A 27507-nucleotide genomic window follows, 5' to 3' on the forward strand; every position below is an offset into this window, starting at 1 on the left:
ACACACACACACACACACATATATAAAGGTTATACAATGTACAGGTTACACAGTTGGGCTACGTTACAAAGTCTAACATATATGAACGATCTTGCCTACTAGTTATGATCCCGATCCCTTGTGAGTTCATAGTAAGAGTTCAAATCCCAACCCAATATGGATAGGAGTGAGGACACCCACGGCGTGGAACAGACGCGTCGCGATGATCACAGGGTAGTCGGACTCGACCAGACAACATTGAGCCTCCGATTACTTCCCGAATTTGAATGATGAATGGATGTGCAAACCGTGGCGCGCAAGTGTTTTCTTCTCCCTAAATACATATTAGTGCGCGTGCGCTCGCAGCGCTCCTCGAGCGGCACGCGTCACAATGTGCGATGGCGTGGGATCGTGCGGTCGTGCGTGGCCAGGTGTTTTTTGTTGGTTTTCGGGCGCGCCGCATCTCCCGCACACCTGGCCCGGTTGTGCCGAGGCGGCATCGCGTAACCCCCCCCCTCCCGTGGGCCCGCCATGTCATTGACTGCGTAGAGTACGTCTGTTAGTGAGCGTAGACAAAGTAGTGGGCGGTGGGCAGTTTCGAATTTCCTGCCTCCCGATTTGCCGGTCGTTGCCGGGTTCGCCGCTGGATCTCGCCGTCGACGCCGTTGAAAGGTGCGCAGGAGGCGGAGGCACAGCAGGGGGAGGCACCCGCTGCTTGTCGCTGGCTGAGGTACGCTCGCTGCTCAACCGCTCGCTCCTTCTCCCCGCGTGCCTTACCGATCTCGCTGCATGCCGTACAGATGGAGGCCATGGCCGTAATGCTCTTGCCGCGCCCCGTAGTGCTCCCGCCGCGCTCGTTGTAGGAGAGGCCACGCCCATAGCGCTCTCACCGCGCCCATAGCGGGGGAAGTGGTGCTCGTACTACTCCCGCCGCGCTTGTAGCCGCAGAGGCCGCGACCGCAGCGCTCTCGCCCCGTCTGTAGCCCAGGAGGCCGCGCCCGCTAGACTCGCTCCGCAGTGCCTATAGGGGGGAGGCCTAGCCGATAGTAGATCTAGTGTCCGTTTCTCTTTTGCCCAAGTGAATTGAAACCCTAGGTACCGTTGCATTTTAGTTGGTACTTTAGTTGGTAGATATTTCACCATGGCAATTGAATCTGTTTGATATTTTATTTTTTTATGCCCAGTTGCACAAAGATTTGTTTGCAGTTGGCAACTGCACTATAGTAGTTGCACAGGGAATGTTTTCATTACTCAGTTGCACAACGAGTATCTTGTAGTTGGCAGTTGCACAAATAGAAGTTGCACATCGAGTTTGTGCTTAAACTTGACGTTTGTCCATCCCAATTGGCAGTTCCAGCTGCATCAGTTGCACGCACCAGCTACCATAAACACATTTTTAGCAGTTATAGGTACAATAGTTGCACATATTCGGGTATCTATGTTCTGCAGGTTTTATACTTGGCATTGGACCAGTTCCCAGCTGGCAGATCTAGATTCAATAATCGCACACAGCTGGGATATGTGTTCTTGAATTTTTCACTTGGCATTACCATATCTGAGTTGGCAGAACCAGGGTCAATGTTTGGCAAAACCAAGGTCCAGTTGACACAGGATTTTTTGAAATGTCTTAGTGGTGGGATGCTGGTTTTTTATGCATTTGTTTAACAAGTTTTGTTAGTGCTTTGAGCTACAATTTTTTTGTGTGTGCAATTAGAATAATTTTGTCGGGGCCTGGTTTTTTTTGCAGTGACAATGGTCGAAGAGGGAGATGCCGGTGGAAGTGGGGAAGAGGTTGTTTTCTATAAGCTCAAAAGGGAGCAAATATGGTCGGATATATGTGCTTGTTTTATTTTTATTTTTATTTTTCCTTTTCTGTTTTTTTTTTATTTTTGGTTTTTGTTTCTTTTGAGCCATGCAGAGGATTGCATCAAAGTATATACGGCGGAACAGGAAAAGGCCTGCTCGGCGGGGTGCTCGTACCGACCCCGATGATGGTAATGAAGTAGGGGCAAGTTTTGAATATGAAATGAACAATTTTGAATTTATGTAAAAGAAATTCAATATTTTATTTTTGTTTTCTCTGGGTTTTTTTCATGATTTTTTAACATGAGGCATCATTTGGTTATTTTGTAGGTGGAGGATGCTACTGCATCCCGTGCTATAAAGTGAGCCAGAACAAAAGGAAAAGGCAAGTCATCTGATGGGGGTGGCCCAACCTCTGCAGAAGCTGATGAGGTACCTTTTTTGTACAATTTTCTTTTTCAGTTGCACAGTATGTTGGTACTAGTTGGCACTTGTGCTGTTCAGTGTTGCATATGAAAAGCATACACTCGGCTGTTGTGTTTAACCATCATTTTTTTGCCTTACATTTTTTGTGGTGCAAATTTGAAAGTGTTGTATACTACCATGTCAAATCTGAAAAGCGTTGTTTAGTGTTTTAGTCTTTCTTTTATGATAGATTTTGGAATCTCCTTACCTACCTTGTTAAATTTGAAAGTTGGCACCAATTGAGCACACAGCTGCACCAAATCATGATACATTTTTGGACAAGTTTTTTAATTTCAGTGTGTACATGTCAGTTGCACAATAAGGTATAATAGTTGCACAACAATCAACCTGTGGTTGCACAACAATGAACTATGTGGTCAGTTGCAGATGTATGTACACTAGTTGAACAATTTTTCTGTATTCATTTCCCTTTTTTTGTCTCAGGTGGGTGAAGTTGGAGTTGAAGGGAACGAAGGAAACGTTCCTCAGCGGCGTTCACAAGCTGGAAGAATTAGGGCATCACCAGGGAAGTTTGTGAAGGTGAACAACGATTTGGCACCTGTTCAGAGATCTTTCTTATATGAGAAGATGTTAGGAGGTTTGGTAAACCTAGCAGACACACTGCTTTCTGACTTGACGAAGTTCCTAGTCCAGTCATACGACCCAGCCAGTTCAGCTTTGGTATTCCCAGGCAGGGGAACTATTCCAGTAGATGCTGCTAGTGTGCATAGGAACTTTGGTTTACCAAACAGAGGGCCGCGGCTGAAATACATTGTTGAAAAGGAGTTTGTTAAGGCTTTCAATGAGATGTTCAACCACACCGGGCCACCCAAACACCCCACGGTTACCGAATTCACCAAGACGATGAAAGCTATGAAGGGTACAACTGATAACAAGTTCCTCACTGGGTAGCTTGCAGTTGCTTTCAGCACCTTTTTAGCTCCTAAAACAAGTCTCTCTCTGAGCCCACGTTGCTACAGCGATGTGCTAGAACCCGATGTTCTGTTGAAGAGCAATGTGAGCTTATTTGTTGCTGACCACATAAATGAAGCATTCCGCAACATGGGTGAGGACAAGCAAACAGTCTGTTGCTGCCTGTATCATTTGATGGTGAGCTCTAATTAATTGTATTCTGTTAGACATACCTTTTCTAGATGTTTTTGTGCTTTTTATCACCAATGTTCTTATACGTGTTATTTCCCTTTTTTGTTTGTCTCTTGGGGATGGTGCATGTACAGATTCTCTACATTGACGCACTCGAGGTTGATGTGCGAATAAGCCACTGTGAAGTTCGAGCCAATGCCTATGATAAGAATCTAATCAACAATATCATGAAAAAGGACTTGATTTTGCCCGGTGTCTTTGGGAAACTTCAAGTGACTTGGAAATTCTGCTCAAAGTCTGTAATTGCACATGATTCTTTCACATACCTGTAAGTAGTTGCACAAGTCTATATTGATAGTTGGCACACAGACTAAATAGAGTTGCACACATGCTTGTTTCATATTTCCTGTTTACAGTACCACTTCCAGTTGTACTTTCCATAGCAATTTCAGTCAGTTTTTTGCTTCTGAGGGCATGTGGTAGTTGCACAAGTCGATGTTGATAGTTGGCACACAGACTTTATGAACAGTTTGCACACATGCTTGTTTCATATTTTCCTTTAAAGTCCCACTTATCATTTTGACTTCACATAGTATTTTTAGTTACTTTTTTTGTTTCTAGGGCATGTAGTAGTTGCACAAGTCTATGTTGATAGGTGGCATACAGACTTGTGACAGTTGCACACATGCTTGTTTCATATATTCCTTTAAAGTCCCACTTCTCATTTGTGACTTCACATAGTTTTTTCACTTACTTTTTGTGCTTCTAGGGCATGTGGTAGTTCCCCATATATAAAGTCTTTTTTCCTTTTTAGATCCAGACAATATAGACTTGTTATTGTTGAAGTTATTGTTGTAAATCTTTCTGTGAACAGCTCAAGGAGCAGTATAGAAGCAAAGATGATTCAACACTCTTCGGAGGATTACTGCAGGCAGAAGCGTTGTGGCATCAAAGGTTCCAATGAGTTACAGTCCCCACGTGAGTTATCCTTTTTGCTCACCCACACTTTTTTGTTAGAACAAAAATCATGTTTTTTTGTTGGTTTTACTTTTTCCGTGCCAAATGCATGCATGAGTTGCATAGAATTATTATCCCACCTTTTTTCTAATTGAAATCAAACTTATGTTTTCACTTACACAGATTCCACAACTCCTAGCTACAAAATATGCTTCTTTTTTACTTCCTGCTAACTTACCCCTCTTCAGTTGCACACTTTCAGCATCTCAGTTGCACACTACTTTCATATACTTGCACCAAACTTAGGTTTGCAGTTGCGCAGAAATATACTTCGATATACTTTTCATTATCTTAATTTTTCTATTTTAAATTTTAAATTTTGTTTTTTTCTAATGTTATGCAGAAGAAGTTCAAGTTAGCAGGTATGGTTCATGATCTATGTAAAGAAATATCAGACAATCTTGGCAACTTCATCGAAGGTTTTTCCAAGCTTGATGAAGAGGAACCAGATTTGTCTCCTCTCAAGGGCCCGCTAAGTGGTCAAACAAAGGGTCAAAGCTCACACACTAGGCGACGAAAGCGTCAATCTACTACCAAGCAATCAGAAGAGGTGGAGGGAAGTGAAGAAGAAGAATTTGTAGAGGAAAGTGAGTCAGAGGAAGAAGATGTTGACCCGGGAGTTGGCAATGATTCTGAAGAAAGTGATGATTCTGAAGAAGAAGAGGAGGATCAAGAGGGAAGGAATGATGAAGAATATGATGATGACAGTGACAACTATGATGATGATGATGATGACAGTGACGATGATGGTGACAACAATGAAGACAATGAAGAATCCGGTAATGATGAAGTGGAAGAGGAAGAGGAAAAAAGATGGAACAGGCAAGGGGGAAGGTGAGGATGTCGAGAACGTTGACAGAGATGAGCAAGGAAAGGATGGGGCAGTGATGATGACAGTGAGGAAACACACGACGATGATAGGGGGCCTTTGATGGAGGTAGTGACACTGGGAAGGATGATGATGATGATGATGATGGTATGGGTGGCGGTGACAGTAGTTCAAAGAGGGCAAACACTTCTGGAGATGGAGGAAACAGCAGCAGCAGCTCAATTAATGATAGTGTAACTCTACAGTTTTTCATCCAAAAGGACATGCGTCGGAAGGGTGAAGATCCGGAATCAGTTGGAACCAAAGCAGCTGTGCCAGAGGAAAGTTTCTCATTGTTTGACTTGTGTAGGTCAGAGCCAGCAATCCCCAACAGATTTGATATTTCCTTGCTCGAAACTCATGCAATCTTTGACATGAAAGAGAAGGATAATACATTTGAAAAAAATCATAAACGTTGAAGTACAAAGCACTGTGGAAGAAATGGAAGAGGCAGGAAAGGGTTTGGACTGGGTTGGCTCAAAAACCATGCTTGACAAGATATTGAGGGAAGGTCCTGTATTTGAAGATGCTTCATCGTCAGGTGGTAGCAAGAGGATGGCAGCATCCCCACCGCGCCCACCCACTGTCCCAAAGCGCAAGAAGCTCGTGACACTTAGCAAGAACCTGGTGTTGGGTCAACCAAAAGATAAGATTCCTGGTATGGGAGAGAAAAATTTGAAGAACGGAAGTAAATCAAAGGGAAAGGAGGTGCCAACTCCAGAGCCCAAGAAGGCAAGCACTGTCATACAGGTGCCAACCGTTGCGCATGTAGATGCCAAGCTCATCTCTACAACATGCAAACTCCCTGGTAAAAAAAGCAACAAAATAGTGTCTTTTGCCAAGGACACAAAGTTTGCAGAAATGGGAATAGAGTTGCCAAGCCATGCTATTAAGAGTGGATCAAACAGTCAAGAGAAAGTTGTTAGTATGCAGTGTAGGAAGTCGGCAACCCCAACAGCTGATGTGGCAACTCCAGCTTCAAGTGAGCCAACTGTTTGTCCAAATAAGCCAACTACAGCATCAAGTGCGCACAGTACACCGGCAATCAAGGAAAGTGAAACCACCATTGTGCCAATAGCAAGAGGAAGTGAGGCATCTGGAGTTGTGTCTGTCCTACCCCCATCAGTCACCACAGAACCCCAAGCTGTCAATGTGCCAATCCCAGAGACTGCATTGCCAACTCAAGCAGTCACTGTGCCAACCACAACAGTCAGTGTGCCAACTCCAACCCCAACCCAAACCCATTCAGTCACCATGGAACCCTCAGCTGTCAGTAATGTTGTGCAGGCTCAGAAACAACATTCGCCTACTTTTCGTGCTCTTGATCAACAGGACACCCTTACACAAGAGCAAGTTTACGACCTTGTTTCGAGGTGTATACCGCCAAGACCACCGCCAAGCATAATTGCACGAACCAAGTCAGCGGGTGATGCACCCAAGGATGTTCAAGGAGAGAACAACAATGTGCAACCCATTCGTAGAGCATCATCAACAAGATCATATCACGGCGATGGGTTCTGCGACGCTCTACCATTTGACTTGGGGTTGGATGATGACCCCCCAGTTGCCACAGTGGACGAGCCTAACAAATCACAAGTGACACCACAAGAGGCAGGGTTATCTAAGAGCAACGAGCTAGATGATTGGGATTCGGAAACTGTGAGAGAGGTTTGTGCTGCTGCAGATAAGGTGGTCACTGGGAAGGCACCAATTCATATCATCATTTCGGATTCACCAGACGAGTTTCACACCCCAGATGTGACAGGTGTTCTAGGGGGTGCAAGTGGGTCCGGCAGTACCACATCTGGCCCACCAGTGCAAAAACACACAAGGAGGATAATCAAGCCAGCTGCTGTCCAGAGGTCTCCCTACATCGACTACAATAAAACAAAGACGTTCACTTGCAATGAACAAGTGAACAGGCTTTATGCGGCAGTTCTCTATTATGTAAGGAATCTACCTGGAGCAAACGTCATAGAAACAAGGTAAAACTAATGCATTTTGTGGTAAATCTGTATCCCCTCTTCTATCGTTAGTTTGGCCAATCAGTCTGTTACGTTTGCATCTTCATGTTTATTGATTTTTTGCACAAAAATGGTAATATAGCTGAACATATTTTATTATTGTCATAGACATATGTAATAGTAGCACTACAATAGTAATTCAATTTTTTTGTAGTTGCAGAAGTCATCTTTTGTACTTGCAGTTCCATTCAACATCACTTGCACAACAGTACTTATACAGTTGGCACATCAGGCCCTGCACACCTTAACAACAGTTACTCATTTTTTCATTCACTTTTTCACGCATTTACGGCAACCAGTTAATCCTGTTTTTTGTTCTTTTTCTTTGCACTCGTATTGTTTTCCGAACAGCCCTGAAATCATTAACTATGATGGGTTCTTTCTGAGCCTAAAGGAGTTGGCTGACTCAATGAAGCCTACCAAATGGCTATCTAATGGTGTTGTCGAAGCTGCTCTTATCCAAATCAGGGAAAACTTACCTAAGGACTCAAAGAAGGTCATCATGCCACTGAGGGTTGCTGTAAGTTGAATGAGAACTGTTGTTCTTGTTTCACACAACATCCCTTTGTCCCTTCCTTTTTTACAGTATGTTTCCTAAGACTCATTTCTTCAAATGCAGACACGCTTGCAGCAAGGAATATACAATGCTGCTGAGATACATTCTAAATTTGAGAAGATTAATCACCTATACCGTCAAGATATGGTCAGTTTTTTCTGGCCACACAACTTTGTGTTTTTTCAACTTTTCGTGTTGCATAGCTCTTGGTTTTTCACTGGTCAGTTCTTGACAACTTTTTACCTTCTTTTTTCCTGTGCTGTCAATATGTGCAGGTGATGCTTCCTGTGCTCGAGTTCGCTGATCCCAATGATCAAGAAGGAGGCAGACACTGCTGGTGTTTAACATGAACTTAAGGGATCAGCGTTTCGAGGTGCTAGATTCTTGGAGGAAGCTCGACAACCCCAAAATGCACTGTGCTTCAACTATAGCGGGGGCGGTGAGGTGTTTATGGAAGCAGCACTACCCAAAGCATAACATCAGTCACTTTCAGGTCGTCGACATTGATGTACCCAAGCAACTCGGGAAGTAAGTCATGCATGCACGCCATTTTCCTCTTTCATTTTTTTATAGTTGGGTAGTGCTGCTTCCAAACCATCTAGTTGCACAAAGTATTCATACAGTTGCACACAGATTAATGGGTAGTTGCACATTTTTTGGCACCAACCAAACCATCTAGTTGCACAAAGTATTCATGCAGTTGCACACAGATCAATAGGTAGTTGCACATTTTTTGGCACCAACCAAACCATCTAGTTGCACACAGTATTCATACAGGTGCACACAGATCAATGGGTAGTTGCACATTTTTAGGGGGACAAAGTTGCATGGTCAAGAACACGGTCTTGCAATAGCAAGGTTGTTAGTTTTCTTTTTACGATTATGGCCCCAACTCACGTCGAATAACAAATGTCTTTTTTCTTCTTTTTTTCTTGCACAGCAATGAATGTGGTGTGTTCATGTTGTTCAATACTAGCATTTGGAATGGGATACAATTGCCAAACTACGAACCAAAAGAGTGCCTAAGCATGAGGAGGATAATGACCTACAAGATGGTTGACTCTACTCTCAACAAAGCCCCATGGAAGGACATTCTACGGTACAATGAGTAAGTTTTGTTTTTGCTCCTTCTTTTATCTGCTACCATTGATCTGCATGATAGTTGCACAATGGTACCCATTCAGTTGCACACCTAATACATGTTTAGTTGCACAATTTCACCTGGGTTTTTTTGCCCCAGGTTGCACATTCTGTTTCTTGAACCGCTGTTTGGTGCTTTGTTTAACCCTAAGAATGATACAATTTTGTTCCTTTTCCTTTTTTCTTTTTTACATGGCATAGTACTTGGAGATGTTACAGTTGCACATACAGGGAAGATACTTGCACATTGATACTAATTAACTTGCACAACCCTTTTTGGTTCTGGTAAACCATCAAACAACCAATCACTAAAGGACAACACACATAGTAACATTTTTTCTTTTTACTATGTTGCATGCGTAAATGTGTAAATTTGCCAACAGAGGCATAAATAGGTAAATAGGTAGCCTCACACATAGCAAAGTGATAGTATACATGACTTTTTTAACATGAAATACAAATGGTCCAGATGCTAAGTTTAAACAACATAAAGAAGAAGTTTCCAAAGCAGTTTTTTGTTGCTGGATCTTCATAGCTCCATCCATGTCCTAACAGTGCAAAGCCAGAACTTTTTTTTATGCTTCCCTCATTTTATCTATTGCTTATATGTCACCAAGTTGTCATGCCAACTTCGTAGGGCAGCTAGCAGCATTGTGCTTATCTGAGTTGCAGTTGCTGCACCTGTTTTTCCTTTTCAGGTGCAGTTCAAGAGCTGAATGATAGCGTCTACTCCTTGCCCTCCCTTCTGTAGTTGACTTTGGCGGATCCCTGGGAGTTGCAACCTCATCGTCGTTGCTCGTAGGCGACATCCGCTCAGTGCAGTTAGTATGGCCTTGTGTTGTGTTACCCATAGGAAGAGGTGCCGAAGCATTACTCACACGTGGCCCACCATGACCCATCGGAGGAGGTTGTTCAGCACGACCCATGGGAGGAGGCACTGGAGCATGAGCAGGACGACCCATGGGAGGACATGGTGGACCATGACCAGCACGTTCCATGGGAGGAGGTGGTCCACCATGGCCCATGGGAGTAGGCGGTGGAGCACGTCCAGTAGGGGTAGTTGCTGGAGCAGACCCTGTAGATGTAGGCGGCACGGGAGGATCCTGGTTGTTATCACCAGCGGACGGACCTGCCTCTCTTGCAGCCTTTTTTCCTTCTAGACTTGTTCAGCTGCACAATCTCTGTCCGCGTTGCACGCATGTGTTTATCGACAATGCCTTTTGCTGCATCAGAACCACAAGCAAACTTTGCTAGTTTTTGGAAGTCTGAGGTCATGTTAGCATGCCTAATTTCCTTTAGAGAGGCAGGAGGCATTACATCAGATTGCTGGCTAGTGGCACTTGGCACACTTGGGATAGCAATTGGCGTCCAACGCGTCAACATGTACTGCTCCGGGATGACATCAAGCCCAATATGTGTGAACACTTTTAGTATGTGGCAACAAAGGATGCCATCCCTCTCCATTTTGGTACACTCACACGAAAATTGTCCCTCGGGTATTTTTGCCAACACCAAGTAGTTCCTGTAACCATACTTCACAACCCATTCTGTATTTGGTCTCAGCTCAAACGTTTCCACACCAATTTGGAATGCATTATAGCGTCCAATCATCGAAAACTCATCACGGAACTTGCAGTAAAGATCTCTAGTATATGTCTTGTATGCCTGCTTCTCTATTGGGAATTGTGACCACATGTCAAGATCCAGATGTTCTGTCCTGTAGTCATTGCACCCTTCCTTGATGAGGATGTGCGTCTGTATTTTGTGGTACTCCTTCACAAAGTTCAGAATTGACTTGTGAGGGTTGACATACCGCTTCAAGACTGCATTGAACCCCTCACTTCGTTGTGTAGACTGCAAGAATGGGAAGAAATCTATGCTTGAAGTAACATGGCACCCAAGTGTTCCTATATTTGTATAGCTTCTCAAAATGGGTGTGTGTAATTGCCTCATATTTCATCATCAACACAGCCAAATTCTGTTCAAACTCATCTGGTGTGAAACTGAAATCAACGCAATGGTTGAAATCTTTAGACAATCCCGGGTTCCGGCCTAGCAACCATCCAACTTTCTCTTGAGCTTTTTTCATGATGTGCCACCGACAACATCGGTGCACACTTGTGGGAAATATATTCTTTATGGACTCTTTCATTGCCACATCCTGATCAGTAATGATGTTATCTGGTGCCCTTCCATTCATAGCCTCTAGGAAAGCTCCAAAAACCCAATCAAAGCTGGTCTCCATTTCTTGCCTCACAAACACGCAGCCCAACATGAAAGATTACCCATGACAATTGATTCCAATGAACGGAGCAAAAGGCATGTTGTACATATTGGTCATGTAGGTTGTGTCAAAGGAGACACAATCATGATATGCCTCCGTATAAGCTTTCCATGCCAAGCCATTCACCCAAAAAATGTTTTCTGCCCTTCCTTCGGGATCATATTTTATCTTATAGAAAAAGTCTGGATCATCTTTTTGCAACTCTTTAAAATGTTCAATTGTCTCAATAATGCCCCCCTCTTTCGTTGAGTCTTTGGAGAAGCCAGCACATAAGTTTGTTATTGCTTTAGGCCCATATGGTACATTTAGCTCCGAGCCATAAAACTCTGACATGATAGTCATCATACGGCCTACAGGGAAGAAAGTTGATGTTAGATAGTTGAACACTTTACAAATAACAGTTGCAGACTAAAGAACAATAGTTGCACAACTGTTGACATGTGGTTGACATAGAACTTTTTTTCATTGTTTCCCCCTTTTTTATTGCATGATGCAAAATAATTTAGAAATTTTTGTCTAGCATTAGTTGCAGAGATATGAACACTAGTTGCAGGAAACAACGTTCAATTGCATCGATAAGGAACACTAGTTTGCAGAACAAATACATATGGAGTTGCCATCAAAACTATGACCATTTTGTAAATCTATACATTATTCAATCAGCAAGTAGTTCCAACTTGTTTGTTTTGTTTGTGGTAGTGCTTTTTTTTCATAAATACTCAATCCTGGTTGCACAACACAGTGTTTGTAATTGCACAACCCCCTGCTGCTAGTTGCAAACTTGACATATCAGAATTAAACAACAATGTAGTGTGAAGTTTGGAGTTTTTGGGTGGTGAATGAGAACACACCTGAAGTTAGGTTGCAGTTGTAGAGTATCTCTAGGAACTTCTTTTCCTCCGGCGGTATACCCATGTGAGATCGCAAGTATTTGGAGAGCGAAGGCTTGGGGACCAAAGGATGATTATGATCACGGACAAAGTGGGTTACTTCCCACCGCCCATCCTTCAATTTAACCAGCATTTTTGCCTTACATTGTGTTTGCTTTATCCTTTCTCTCTTGCGCTTCTTCTTATTCTTCTTTTTTCCACTATCCTCTCCATCGAATATTGGCACTTCTTCAATTTCTTCTTCTTCACCCAAAGGTTTGGGGTCTGGTATAGGATCTAGGACAGGTGGCAATTCAGGCTGCACTTTGTTTCAACAAAAAAGTGCAACAAGCCATGATCTTGATGAGGCTGTGTGAAAACCCCTGAATGTACAAACTCGACATCATCATTTGGCAACTCATTGAGATCGGGAGGCAACACATTGAGGTCTATCATCCTTGAAAGCTGCTTCAACCTGCATTTTGTTTCAACAAAAAAGTCATTAACAAGCTGTATTGGGGCATAGTTGCTAGCCATTTGAAGGCATAAATTTAACACCGTTACAATCATTTTCATTGTTTCGAAAACTGCAAGTAGTCAGTTTTTTACATAGCTTTTTTCTCCAGATAAAGCTTTTTTTCATAGTAGTTGCACAAAGGCAGCACAACATTTTGCACGAAAGTGTCATAGAATTGCACAATTTTTTCATACCAGTTGGCACAAATTGTGAGCATTTCCAGTCAAACAAACACAATTTTTTATGATACAAGCTGGATAAAAATGTAGCATACCAGTTGCACACAAGTACTTTAAAAGTTGGAACAAGCATCATTCTAGTTGGACAATATAAGAATATTCAGGCAGTAGTTACATTTTTATTGACAATGTGCAGTTCTAAGAAGAAAGGGAGGGCATGATTTTCTGCAGATGAATGCAAGTGGTTTAGTAAAAGAACTTAGTAAGCTTTTCTCCAGATACAGCTTTTTAATAGTAGTCGCACAAAGGCAGCACAACATTTGCACAAAAGTGCCATAGAATTGCACAAATTTTTCATACCAGTTGGTCAAATTGTGAGCATTTCCAGTCACAGAAACACATTTTTTGACATTTTTTTATGATACAAACTGGATAAAAATGTAGCATACCAGTTGCACACAAGTAGTATCAAAGTTGGAACAAGCATCATAGTAGTTGGACAATATAAGAACATGTTTCAGGTAGTAGCTACATTTTTATTGACCATTATTGTATCTACAATGTGCAGGTCTGACATGAAAGGGAGGGCATGATTTACTGCAGATCAATGCAAGTGAACATATCAAGCAAGGTCTGCTACAGCAACTTCAAAGATAGAAGCAAATTCAGATTTGAACTATATTTGTCTATAACTATCTTAGTTAGATTTGCACAGCTAGAACAACATTTTGATGGGTGTGTTTTTTAGATTTATGATGGCAGCGTGTGAAAGCTATTTCCTAAGACCTATATTTGCAGACTGTTTTTTATCAGAACATATCGTATATTGCTCGTCATCGTATATTGGTTGTTTTCTTCCATATCTTTTCAAGTTCCTGCGAAGGTTGCATAGTTTTGTGCCTTTTTTATTTTTTCCAGTTGCACAGTTTGTGGGTATAGTTGGATGCTACAACTGGGTTAGTTGCACAAAATGGTTTCAGAGTTGCATAATCTACTGAGTTGGCACACAACACTCCTTCAGTTGCCTACTTTATTTGGCTTAGTTGCAGGGAAGTAACCTACTGGTTGCACAGTTTTTCCTAAGACCTATATTTGCACAATTTTTTCAGTTGCACATTTTGTGCTTATAGTTGGATGCCACAACTGGGTTAGTTGCACAAAATAGCGTTAATGCTGCATAATCTGCTGAGTTGGCACACAATACTCCTTCAGTTGGCTACTTCATTTGACTTAGTTGCATGAAAAGGAAACTACTGGGTGCACAATTTTTCTACAAACACATTATGCAGGATTTCATTTGATTTTTGACAATCAAATACATGAGCAAAGCACGAGTAAAAGACGCGTGCAAGGAAATCATTACAAGGGCAAGTAGACAAGAGAGAATCAGGAAGAAGATGGGAAAGTCTTATCACCTATGGATCTCCAGGTGGGTTCTTTTTTCGCCCTCCTCCCTTTGATCTGCTTTTCTCTTGGTCTTCTTTTCTGACTTCTAAGCCCTCTTCTCTTCTCTTCTCTTATTTGTCTCTGGGAGCCGCCATGTTCGTTCTTCTCTCCTGGCGATGAAGGAGGATTTTGCCCCCTGGGCAGATCCTTCTTTCGTGCGGAAGAAGAAGATGGCCTGGGGGCAGTTGGTCTCGCGCGGTTTGGTGAGGAGGGTGGGGTTCGGAGGCAGGTGCACGTGATCCCGCGGCCAGCTGTCCTCGCGGGGTTGTTTTCTCAAGCTTACGTGTTCCTGCGGCGGGTCCTGGCGGTTTTCGTGCGCGCGGGTTGGGTCTGAGGCGGTTTTCGCGCAGGCGGGTGGGTGCATTTCCTTTTTTGCTTCGGGGGGACCAGGCGGTTTCCTTTTTTGGTGGGCGCTGGCTAGCGATCCCAGGGCGGCCGGCCACCCGCTAGACGCTCCCTTTCTTCTCCCGGCGCACGTGGTTCCGACTCCTCCCCGGGTCCGGGCCTGAACATGAAACGGAGCCAACCATGCAGCGGTTCCGAGCTATACGTCAATTCACGGCGATCGATTCTGCAGCGTTCCCTTCTCAAGCCTGACCTCCTTCCCCCTCAAATCCGCGTGACTCCAGCCCCCTCGGGTCGCGTCGACTTCAACACTTGATGCCAATGGAGGCGGCCATGGAAGGCAAGCGGCGACGCCTCCATGATGCGGGGGCGGGGCATCCGGTGTCACCGCCCAGCAAGCGTCGCCGCGACGGTGGTCACCACGACTCCCGCGCAAGCAAGAAGCAGGTGGACATGCGCTCCTCTGTCGCTTCTGCCGTCGCGCAACTTTCTTGCTCCAGGATCAGGCCATATGTGCGTGCGTCGCGCCCCAAGGAGGAGAAGACCGAGGTCAGCGCCGGCGACAATGCCGAGCTCGTGATTAAGAAGCAGAACACTGGCAAGCGCATCTCTTGCATCGGAGGGAACAGGGCGGCAGTGCAGGTGCCGCGCCCCACAGAGGCATCGACCCAGGTCAGAGCCCGCGCTGTCGCAGACGACGTGACGCAAAAGTCCGACCAGGGAACTTCAATCACCAGGAGCAGGCCGGCAGTGCAGGCGTCGCGCCTGAACGGAGAGATCATGTTCATCAGTGGCGGCGTCAGTGTTCTCAGCGACGGCGCGCAAGGCGTGACCAAGAACGAGAAGCGGCAGGAGTCCGGCGAGCGGGCCCAAGCAATCGCAACGGCAAGCATCCCGCGGCTAGCTTGCCCGACGCCGCCGTCGATACCAAAGGATCCCATTGACCCGGACAATGAGTTCTGCGCGGCCCTTGCGGCGGCTCGCCAAGCCATAGTCAGGCGGCGGCGGGAGGAAGCTCCTTCAACGACCCTAACATGACTCTCGAGAACCTGCTCAAAGCACAGGCCCTGATCGGTTCATGCTGAGATTTTTGTACTTCTTGCTACATGCTCAGACCCATCATCATACGAAAATGCAAACGCCCACATCTCGCCCACACGCGTGGATCCACGTTCATTTGTGGTTGCCCGAATCTTGGCATGTTTGTGGTGCCACATAGGACTGGGCTGGTATGTGGGCATTCATCCGGTCGCCCACACGCCCGTTTTCACCACACGGAGGGACCGGTGTGTGGGCGTTTAGCAGTTCGCCCACACGTCAGTTTTCACTCACACACAGGGGCTGGTGTGTGGGCATTTATCAGTTCACCCACATGCTCGTCTCCTCTCCCACACCCAAAGCTGTCAGTTGCCATGTGTTTTGCAGGGTACATGGCAACTGCCCTAGTGTGCTTGTAAGTAGATGGCAACTCTCTCTTTTATCCGAACATGTCAGGTGCCATGTGTTTTGCAGGGTACATAGCAACTGCCCTAGTGTGCTTGTAAGCAAATGGAAACTCTCTCTTTACCCGAACATATTATTTTGCCATGTCTCTTTGTAGCGCTACACGGCAACTACCTAGTGTTAGTAGGTGGCAACTCCTAAAGTTTTCAAATCCTGGCAACTGTAGTAAATCAGACCATACATGGCAACTGCCTAGTGTTAGTAGGTGGCAACCCCTAAAGTTTTCAAATCATGGAAATTATATAGTAAACCAGACCATACATGGCAACAGCTGCAGTTGTCCAAAAATGGCATCCGGCAGTTGACCTGAGATGGCAACTGCAGTTGAGCAACCATGGCAACTGTAGTTCAGCGACATTGCAACTAAAGTTAAACGAACATGAAGAGGGTCCGGACCATGGCAACTGCGGGGCGCGTGGTGACTGTCACGCGGGGCGTGCGGGACCATGAGGCAGGAGGCCTGACGTACGGGCGTGTGGGCGTTATCTATTTTGCCCACATGTAGGCCTGCGAGAGGGACCGTGAGGAAAAAAAGAGGCGCGTGGGCATTACTTGTTTTGCCCATACATAAATGTGTGGGCTGATCCTCTTAGACACCACACAAAACGTGTGGGCAGACTCCTTAACGCCCACACGCGTGGGCGTTATCGGCATCCTGATCATATCGCTCCATGATCGGGAATTTTGTAATAGGATCTTGAATCAGCGGAATTTTTGTTGCGAGGCAATGGGTCCATTAAGCATTCCTGGCTTATGGCCAACCTTCATGTGAGTTGTAACCATCATATAAGTACGATACAAATCAATAAATTTGTGATTTCCACCTTTGTCTTATAAACAGAGACAATGTGTCTTTTTTGTGCGAATGGAAAACAAGAGACATTCTTGTCTTTGTTAATCTGTGTCGTTGATGTTTCTACAGAAAATGAGGCTAATTAATTACCATTCAAACTATTTGTTTAGACTATTTGATTCATTCGGACCATCTGTTGTGTTTGAGCCCGTATTCTGTGATTAATTTTGCTAGACGAGACGTGTCGTAGCCTTACTGGGTGTGGGGGTTGCTCGGTGGTCCGGTTGTTGCCACAAAGACGACTACCGTGGGGGTGCACTCGTGTGCCCTTGTGGCGCGCTCATGCCCCTGTATCGGGCGATCTCCTCTGTGCAACTTGACGATGGGAAGCGGATGGCCTTCTGGCATGATCACTGGGCCGGTGCAGGTGCCCTTTTCCCGCGCATGCCGGCCCTCTTCTCGCATACTACCATGCCGGAGGTGTTGGTGAGCGTTATCGTGCGTGCTCGTCCCGCGCCTGACCCATGTGGCTGCGGGGGAACTGGTGGCCCTTCAAGACATGATCTCTAGGGTCGTCACCTCTGAGTCTTGCGACTGCATGGTTTTGAGGAGGTGCCGGTGGAGGAGGGAGGGGGCGTGTGGTGCGCTGATCCTTATGTTGATCATTTTTTCAAATAAGGCCATATCCAGCACTCTACAGGACCATCTTTAACTTCTGGTCGGAATCGGTAATGCAACTAACTAGACTATTCGTTACTTATGATAGCTTTGTAGGTCTCATACTATCTCTGATGATGATGACCTCAAAAGCAAAGTTGAATGTTTTGATGTTACGAATAAATTTCGTGTTGAACACTTTTTCATCTGAGGCCACTTCTTACTCATGGTCGGTCTGCGGTGCATTGGCTCTAACTTTTTATATGAGATTGGATTGGGATGATCTATATATCAAAATCTCTCGCCTCGACGTGACTCCTTCATTTGGGGTCATCTTTGAGGCGTAATTAGCCGAACAATACTCTGAATGACCAATATTATCACTTCGTGTATAGCTTCGGCCCTCACGATGAGATCGGATGGCGATGACTCAAACATCCAAGTTGTTTATGTTGACAATACGAAACTTTTTCATGTAGAGCACTTCTTCAGTTTTGAAGCCGTCTTAATAATGTTTTCTTCCGTGCTAAAATTTGGTGTCAACAGTGCGTAGCAACCTCGCTTTACCATTGTCCGTGGGCCTACACATATTATGGAGTATCAAGGCATTGTCGGCGTCCTAGGAACGGGGGTACCCAGACTTGCCTGCCTGCGGCCCGTGAGCGTGGCTCCACCAACGGCCCGGTACGGCCCAGCTTCGGCGACAATGACTCAAGACCCTCACGAGGGGCCAAGCCTCGCGAGGCGGACGACGCAAAAACCTCCCTAGGGGCGGCCTCGCTAGGCTGGCTCCCGAGGAGCGGAGATATCTACGCAAGGGGCACCTCACGAGGTTCGCGTGATATGAGCCGTGGCGACCAAGGTCAGGCGGGCGCCAGCGGGCGCAGTGTACCAGTTTTCTCTTTGGTGCTAAAGAGGCAAGCGCAGGCAAGGAGTCCCAAGGCATCAGGCAAAGGTTTCCATATCGGTGCAACAAGACAATGACTAGTAGGACGAAGGTCATCGCGGAGCCCACAGCAACATCACCGCCAGAGCCTTTGGCAGGCGAAGACCACTTTTGTCAGGATAGCTTGTACTAGTTGTCTCCCTTCAAAATTGGCCGTTGTGGGATCCCTTCCCGCCAACATTTGGGAAGAGGACCGGGGCCTCTATAAATAGGACTAGCCACCACCACAGAAAGGAGACAGACTGATCTTGGATTGGACGGACGAGAAGGGAGACGGACGGATCTTGGATTGGATCCATTCCACCAAGGCCATCTCACCAGCTCATCGAGCTCAAGAACACCTCTCCTCCTGAGGCTGTTCATCCATTGTACTAGTTCATCCTTAGCCCTCGAGGCAATCCACCACCACCACACTGGAGTAGGGTATTACACCACAACAGTGGCCCGAACCAGTATAAACCTCTATGTCTCGTGTTCTTTGGGTTCGTCGAGCTAGGCCGTGGAATCGTTGGGTAGGCCGGCTGGGGACAAAGAGTCCTTTGTGCGCATCCCAGAGTTCGAACCTCTCAAGGGTCTGCGGAACCCTGAATCCGACATTTGGCGCGCCAGGTAGGGGTGCGCCGAAGCTTTGCCTCCGTCGATCCACGCTCCACCGCTCCGCCAGTTCCATGGCTGATGCTCGTCGAGCCTGCGCTGAGCGCCAGGCCGCTCTGAACGCTCGCTTCGCCCAAATGGTGCCTGTCGGCGGGCCTCCCCATCGCTCTCCGTCACCTGCTGCCAATGCCGCCACCGGCCCGGCGAGGAACGAGCAGCAGGCTTCGTCGCTGCACCCCTCCGTGCGGCGGGATGGACGCACCGCAACCCCGTCGCTGACTCCGGCCGGCTCGTCATCTCACGCTTGCCGTGGGCCCATGGACGCGCAGGCCGCGTTGCTCACGGCGCGCGAGCTCCTGCGCTACCGCCCAGTCGACGACCTCTACGAGGACTGGCTGGACCGCATCGCCGAGCTCGTCAGCGCCGCCAGGGGCTCTCCTGCACCGTCCCTCTTGCTGCCTCGTCCGCCTCCCGCTGCGGGCAATGTGGCCCATGGAGCGCCTCCACCACCTTTACGTCAAGACGTCGCCCTCGCACCAAGACGCGCGGCCCCGCGGCGCAACCCACCGCGAAGGGCGCCCGCGCGTGAAGAAGGAAGCTGCCAGGAGGTCCCTCGGCCGCAACAAGATGCTCCTGCACTCCCAGCACCGCCACGTCAAGACCGTGCGCCGCCTGCGGTGGCGGCGCGTGGGCACCAAGACCAGGCTCTGCCTCCACGACGGGCCCCAGTGACTACAACAGGTTGTCGCGCCTTCACTCCCGAGCTGCGTAGCGTCGTCTGGCCCGGGAAGTTCAAGCCCGAACTGCCTCCACGCTATGACGACACCCCCGACCCTGGAAAGTTCCTGCAGCTCTACGAGCTGAGCATCGAAGCAGCCAACGGCGACGAGAAAGTCATGGCGAACTGGTTTCCCATGGCCCTCAAAGATGGTGCACGCTCATGGCTCCTCAACTTGCCCGCGGGATCGATCTCCTCCTGTGGCGAGATGCGCGAGCGTTTTGTCGCCAACTTCCAGGGCACTCGCGACCGCCCACAGGCCCGGGAGACCTGCGGCGCATCAAGCAGCAGCTAGGGGAAACTCTACAAAAGTACATCCATCGCTTCAACAACGTTCGCCTCAAGATCCCCAAGGTGACGGATGAGGCCATCATCTACGCGTTCTCTGATGGCGTCCGCGACGTCAAGATGAAGGAGGAGCTCGCCATCCACGAGGACCTGTGCACGGCCCTGGAGATGTTCAACATGGCGACCAAGTGTGCGAGAGCTGAGGAGGGGCGCCTCTCCCTCCTCGAGCTTCCAGCTGCCAACCCAGAAGACAAGAAGGCCAAGGCCAAGGATGTGAAGCGCAAGGGAGCGGCCGTGCTCGCGGCTAAGCCACAGATGAAGCGCGGCCGCGACCACCCGGAGTCATCCAAGGGCAGCCGCCCGTTTTGCGCCTTCCACAACATACACAGCCACAGCACCAGCGACTGTCAGGAGCTCAGGGCCATCTGTGATGGGCGCTTCTCTCGACGCCCCGAGCGCAACGACCGAGGCTACGGCCGATGAGGAGGACGAAGTGGATAATGCTGGGACGACCGCGGCCCTCGCCAGGAGTGGCGTGACCAGCCTCGTGAGGACCGCTGGCAGGACCAGCTTCGCGAGGGCGCCTGGAGGGATCAGCCTCGTGAGGACCGTCCTCAAGGCAAGGCTGGCCTCCCTCCACTGCCACCGCCACCAACGAGGAACGACGACCATCACCAGGACGAGGGGGTTGGGGGCTTCCAGGAGCCGCGCGCCATCGCCTGCATCCTGGGTGGCACTCAGGCCCCAGCCTCCCAGCGCATCTTCAAGCAGTTTGCTTGTGAGGTGAACGCGGCCCTCCCTAGGCTCGAGGCCACGTGCCCGCTTAGGTGGTCCAAGTGCACCATCACCTTCAGGTCATCCGACCAGCTCAAGTGCGCGGCAACTGTCGATGCCCTCCCGATGCTCTCCTCGCCCATCATCAGCAACGTCCTTGTCACCAAGACCCTCATCGATGGCGGTGCAGGGCTCAACGTCCTCTCCATCGATACGTTCGACCGCCTCCAAGTGCCATATGATCAGCTGCAGCCGACCAAGCCCTTCTCAGGAGTGACTGACGGCTCCACCACCCCAATAGGGCAGATCCGCCTCCCTATCACCTTCGGCTAGCGCGACAACTACCGCACTGAGCTCATTAACTTCGACGTCGCCCACATTTGCCTACCGTACAACGCCATCCTCGGGTATCCGGCCCTGGCCAAGTTCATGGCGGTGACTCACCATGGTTACAACGTCCTCAAGATGCCAGGGAGCTGCGGTGTCATCACAGTCGCCTGCGAAGAAAAGGACGCGGTGTGCTCTCTCGAGCGCGCCTACCAGGCTGCGGCGGTTGAGGACCCAGACAACAAAGGCACCATCTACCCTCCTGAGGCTGTCCCCAAGAAGAAAAAGCAACTGCTCCACCAAGGGCCCCAGGAGAGCGGCGTCTCCAACGGCACCACCTCAGGGCCTGCGCCCGCAGATGGGGTGCCTCCCTCCCTCGCATACGAATGCGCGCCCGGCGCCCTCCTCAGGCTGGGCTCGGGGGCTCTCTTCTGTAGGGCCTCAGACCTAGCCAACATCACGAGGGAGGCGCTCGGGCACCACGTGGAGGCATGCTTCACCGCACGCTTCCCGCATCAGGGCACGAGGCACGGGGTGCCTGGTGCTCAGGAGTTCATCACCAAGACCACCAAGGAGCTTCAAGAAGCAAGAGTCATGTGCGGCGACCGCCGCCCACCACCCGGCACAGCTCCTTGTCCTGGCGAGGACGACGAGCTGCGTGCCTGCGTCGACTACCTCGGGCTCAACAGAGCCGCATCTCAGGAGCGCTTCTGGCCATCCCGCTTAGGCTGGTGTGAAGGTCCACCTCACAGCTACGTTCGCATGCCCTTCGGCCTGCCGAACGCGGCTGTCACCTTCCAGCGCCACCTACAGAGCATCCTGGCGGCCCAGGAAGCCAGGCACCAGGCGGTCCTAGCGGAGATGGCGACAGTCCTTCACGAGCCTCCCGGGCCCCCAGAGCCTCCTGAGGCTCAGGATCCTAGCGGCTCATGAGGGACAACTTCTTCAGCACGCGTCTTTAGCTACCCCAACACCTCGTCGACAACGGTTCCAGGTGACATTTTCTGGTTTATTCAGCTGGGAGCGCCCCTCGGGCTGCATCATTCCTAGGTCGCACAGGCCTGTCCCCGCGACATGTATCCTTTTGCATCTTTAACTTACTCTATTGGGGGCGCCCCTCGGGCTGCATCATCCCCAGGCCGCACGGGTCTGTCCCTGTGGCATGTATCATCCTTGCATTTATCTGAGCTAGCATTGCTTGAGTCATCTTATGATTATCATCTGCCTATCCGGTACTTCGATACCATGAACGTCGTGCACCCTTGCAAGCCCACCCACGACCGCCGCATGATTAAGGACTAGCACGGCGTTTGTGCTCGGGTCCATCCCTACAACGTCGCTAAACCCAAGAGGCTGAGCTCTGGCTGGCGGGCCAGCTCCCGTGTATGTCACCTTCCATGGCCCTTGGTGCCTTGTTCTCGCATGAGCTAATCGCGGACAGACAAGCCAGGGCGCGCTACCCAGTGCCTCGCCACCACGGGAGCCGCGCACCGGTCGTCTTTCTTCAGGATTTTTCGCATGAGAAGACTAGGCACGACGTCTGTGCTCGGGTCCGTCCCTACAGCGTCGATGAACCCAACGACCGAGCTCTGTCTGGCGGGCCGGCCCCTTTCACGTGACCTCCTCGGGTCGTTGGTGTTTGGCCTTCTCATGTGATCACCTTAGGAGATTCATCCGACACGGGTTGCCTAACCATCTCGCAGGGCCACCGCAGCTATCAAGAATCAAGACCAGGCGCAACCCGCCTTGAGGTAGGGCCTCGTGAGTCCCACGCTGGCTCACGAGTGCCCGGACACACCTCGTCTAGCCCTGTCGTGTAAGCCACGTGTCAGGGCGGGGCTGTACACGCCCCGGGAGCTCCACTCAGAGGGAGCCCTCACCCACGCACTAGTGGAAGCACCATGCTCCGTGCTGGCAGTCGACACGGTCGAGGAGCGGCTATGCCCGTGCAAGTGCTGAAGCGCTATGGTCCGCGCTGGTGATAAACAACTGAGGGCGGCCCCATGACCGTACCAACCTCAGAGAGCCTCCGGGCTCAGTGTCCAGCCTCGTCGCAACACTTCGCCTCGGGAGAGTCGCGCGAGGGGGCCGGGCACGGGGGCTACGCTCGGGTCACACCCAAGTGTACGCCACCCTGCCAGGTCCCTCGAACCTGGTCGTCGCGTGCCCCTCCCGAGCGGGACCTCGGCGACGACAGGTATGGAGGTCTGTTCATACGTCAAGGGGGACTCCTGAGCATCGCGACTCAGGAGCCTAACTAGCCACGTGGCCCCTCACCCCTTGGTCTCGTCCTGGTGATCTGGACGACCCAATGGCGGCTGAGACATGCGTGGTGCTGGGCCCTGCCGACGCAGAATGCTAAGGACTAGTTTCGCGTTTTCCTCCCGAAGGTTGTTCGTACGTCAAGGAGGACTTCTGGGCATCGCGCCTCAGGAGCCTAACTGGTCACGTAGCCCCTCACCCTCTGGCCTTGTCCTGACAATCCAGACGAGCCAGCGGCGGCTGAGGTATGCGCGGGGCCGGGCTCTGCCGACGCAGAAGATTAAAGCAAACGGAAAGGAAATTGCAGAATCCTAATAAGTTATTACAAAACATACTATTCTTCAAATACCAGACACAAGTTTCAAATGCCCCCACGAGGCATGGTACATGTTGCAAGAGATGAAGTGGGAAGAGGCACCGTCAGCAAGCCCCCTCGTCAGCCTTGGGCGCTGCCATCGCCCGCGAGGAGCGCCCCTTCGTTGACGGTGTTGCCGCCATCCGTGCCGTCCGCTGGAGCCACAGGGCCAGCGGCACCGCCAGTCGGGGGTGCAGGGTCGACGGCAAGGAACTTCTTCAACAGGGCCTCCACCTGGCCCTCCACTGCTTCGGCAGCAGCTGTGCCGCGCTCTTCGTCCACGGGCTTGAGCAGGACACCAAGGTCGGCATCAGGGTCGCGAAGATGAAGGTGGCTGAAGACGCGCGTCAGGGCTGATGAGGAGAGCGCGCGGGCTTCCCCCTCCACCATAAGGCCGATCCCGTTGATGACGCCCTCGAGCGCCATGACAAGCTGGGGGAGTAGCTGGGCGGGGCCCTCATCATCAGTCACCAACGGCTTCTCCAAGCCCTTCTCGTAGAGCTCCTGCAGTGCCTCGCGGGACCTCAGCTCAAGAGATTTGAAGGCCACGCGATCCTCGGCAAGAACCTTCGCCTTGGCATCCAGCTGGACCTTCTCCGCTTCCACCTTCTTCTCCAGCTCCTCCAGGTGGTTGCGTTCTACGGCCTGCGCCCTCGCTCCTCCAGCTCGGTGTCACAGCCGGCCACCGCATCTTCGGGCCCTCATCTTCTCCTCCCACGCCTTGCGATTATGAGCCTCGACCGCACGCTCGTTGCGCATGGTCTCCAGCTCGGCCTCCACCAACCGGCAGCGCTCCTTGGCGACCTCAGCTTCCTTCAGCGCTGCGTCACGGGCGGCAGCGGCCAGGCCAGTGGCCCGCTCGCCCTCCTTGGAAGTTGCTATGGCCTGGCCCCACGCCGCCCTGATGGACACGTCAGATCGCAGCCACCCCGAGATCAACTCCAGGCGCCCTGACGCCAGGTGATGGCCGGCGCCTTGAAGGTCGTCCCGAAGCTGGGTCAGCGCGGAAAGAGCCTCCTCCAGAGCGTCGGGCGAAGCAGAAGGATCACGGCCCAGCGGCATGATGGGAGGAGGAGGAGACAGCGTCATCGCCAAGGCCTGTGAGTTGGTAGCAGCAGAAGAAACTGGGGGCTCTTAGACCTTTGGGACCTCGGCAGGCGAGCTGGGAGCGGGCGCCTCTGGAGCCGACTTGGCTGCGGAGGTCACTTTCTCCTGGGGTCGGTCCTCCGGACCTCGCGAGGATGACCGGGCCGGAGAGGCACGAGGGCCGTCGCCGCCCTTCAGCGCCGGAGGAGGTGCGGCCGTGGCAGGCTGTTGGGTCCCGAAGGGTACGACCGCTCCCCCCTCTTCTTCTTCGCCGCCAGCGTTGGCCTGACGGTGCAAGGGAAAAGCATCAAGAAGCGGCGGCAGAAGCAGGAACGAAATCGGGGCAAAGCACTTACTGATCTACGGCGGCGTAGTCCCTCGGCCTCTTCTGAAGCACGAAGCTCGAAGGATTCGCGGCCTGGGGCGCCGGCGTGCGAGTCCCAGGAGCGAATGAGGGTGCGGCAGCTGGCCCTGCGGTAGCACCTGTCGGCATCAAAGCAGGGGCGCTGCCTCGGGAGATCAGCGTCGACCTGCTCTTCGTCGGGACCCCAGCCAGCAGCTTCTTCGGGGGAGTGACCTTGGACCTCGTGGTGACCCCACCGGGGGCAGGGACTCCCTCACCGGATGGTCATCGGCGTCGTCATCGTCGGGGAAGGCGCGGAGGAGATCGGTCATGCGCGGAGGGGAAGTCTCCCCTGCCCCCTCCCGGGTCGCCTCTGAGTCCGGCTCCTTCTCCTTGCCAGAGTCACCGAAGGACAGCACCACCGGGACCTCGGCGGGCACCGGCGGCACGAGCCCGTGCTCGTTGAAGACAGGCATGGCGGCAGCGATCTCTGCCCCGTCAGGGCGGCGGTACAACGGAAGATGGGTGTCCGGCAGGTACCCCTGATCCTCCCCAACCAAGAGGCGGAGAGCCGTGCCCAGCTCCTCGTCGGACAAGGGGTCCGAGCGCAAGCGGAGGTCGCCCCCTCGTCCTCAAGCTTCCACAGGGGGCGCGAGTGTGCCTAGAGCAGGGCCAGGCGCTGCGCCAGGAACTCCTTGACTAGCATGGCCCCCGTCAGCTTCTCCGCCTTCGGGTCGTCGGGCTTCAGGTCGGCAGCCATCTTCTCTAGCACATGCTTCGCCCGGGGGTCGGCGAGCTTCATGCTGAACCAACCCTCGTGGGGCGAAGGCATCCCGTCGGCAGCGTCAGCCGAGGGTAGGAGCACTTGGCGTCCATGAGGACCCACTTGTTCCTGAAGCCCTCGTCCTTCTTCCCAGCCTTCGAGATTGCGTTGGTCCCGTTAGCCGTGACAAAGTTGGCGCATCCCGAGCAATGGCCCTCCTTGTTTCGGAGGTAGAAGAAGTGGCGAAGCAGCGCCACGAACGGCATCACCCCCACGAATGCCTCGCAGTAAAAGGCGAAGATCGACTGGAGGAGAGCGGAATTGGGATGAATATGGAGAGCGTGGAGATTGTAGTGGCTGAGCACGGCATAGAAGAAATCGGAAAAAGGAGGGACCAGCCCCGCGAAGACACTATTAAGGAAGAAGGGATGAAAGGTACTACCCGGAGCCTCAGGCTTGGCGGAGCCGGCCCGAAGCGCTGCCTCTCTTCCCTCGTCGTCGTCGCCCACCGCCATTCGGCACGCACTGGCAAGCTTCTCCTCCGAGACCGTGGGCGCGCTCAAGGCCGGCTCGTACCAGGCGGGTGAGCGCGAGGCCTTAACCTTGTCAGGCGCCATCGGATGCGAGCTCGGGGAGAATTTTCGGCAGATCGGGAGTCTCTTGGGGCAAGAAGGAGAAAGGGGATCTGGAGCAAGGCAAAGGAAGGCAATGAAAGCTCTGCGGCACGCGCCAGCCTTTTGTCAGTCGAGGACGGTTGCCGAGGCAACGTGGGGAAGCGGAGGCGCCCATGTCCCATCAATCACCACGCGTCGACAAAGGCCGCAGGCAGTTGGGGCCCGCGGCACTCCGCACATGCCTTTTGGCTTCGCCTCGAAGCCAAGTTCGAGCGTGCCTTGGGCCCGGGGGCTACTGTCAACGTCCTGGGAATGGGGGTACCCAGACTTGCCTGCCTGCGGCCCGTGAGCGTGGCTCCACCAACGGCCCGGTACGGCCCAGCTTCGGCGACAACGACTCAAGACCCTCGCGAGGGGCCAAGCCTCGCGAGGGCGGACGATGCCAAGACCTCCCTGGGGGCGGCCTCGCTAGGCTTGCTCCCGAGGAGCGGAGATATCTATGCAAGGGGCACCTCGCGAGGTTCGCATGACGTGAGCCGTGACGCCCAAGGCCAGGCGGGCACCAGCGGGCGCAGTGTATCAGTTCCCTCTTTGGTGCTAAAGAGGCAAGCGCAAGCGAGGAGTCCCAAGGCATCAGGCAAAGGTTTCCATATCGGTGCAACAAGACCAAGACCAACAGGACGGCAGGACGGAGGTCATCGCGGAGCCCACAGCAGCATCACCACCAGAGCCTTTGGCAGGCGAAGACCACTTTTGTCCGGATATCTTGTACTGGTTGTCTCCCTTCAAAATTGGCCGTTGTGGGATCCCTTCCCGCCTACATTTGAG

General features: G+C 51.0%; 1 pseudogene; it reads left to right on the forward strand.

Annotated features, from left to right (window-relative positions):
* The first annotated feature begins 1891 nt into the window (after window positions 1–1891).
* Window positions 1892–5655, forward strand: LOC123055725 (uncharacterized; annotated as a pseudogene).
* Window positions 5656–27507: the final 21852 nt, after the last annotated feature.

The sequence above is a fragment of the Triticum aestivum genome, chromosome 2D (genome assembly GCF_018294505.1).
Source record: "Triticum aestivum cultivar Chinese Spring chromosome 2D, IWGSC CS RefSeq v2.1, whole genome shotgun sequence".
Classification (NCBI taxonomy): Eukaryota; Viridiplantae; Streptophyta; class Magnoliopsida; order Poales; family Poaceae; genus Triticum; species Triticum aestivum.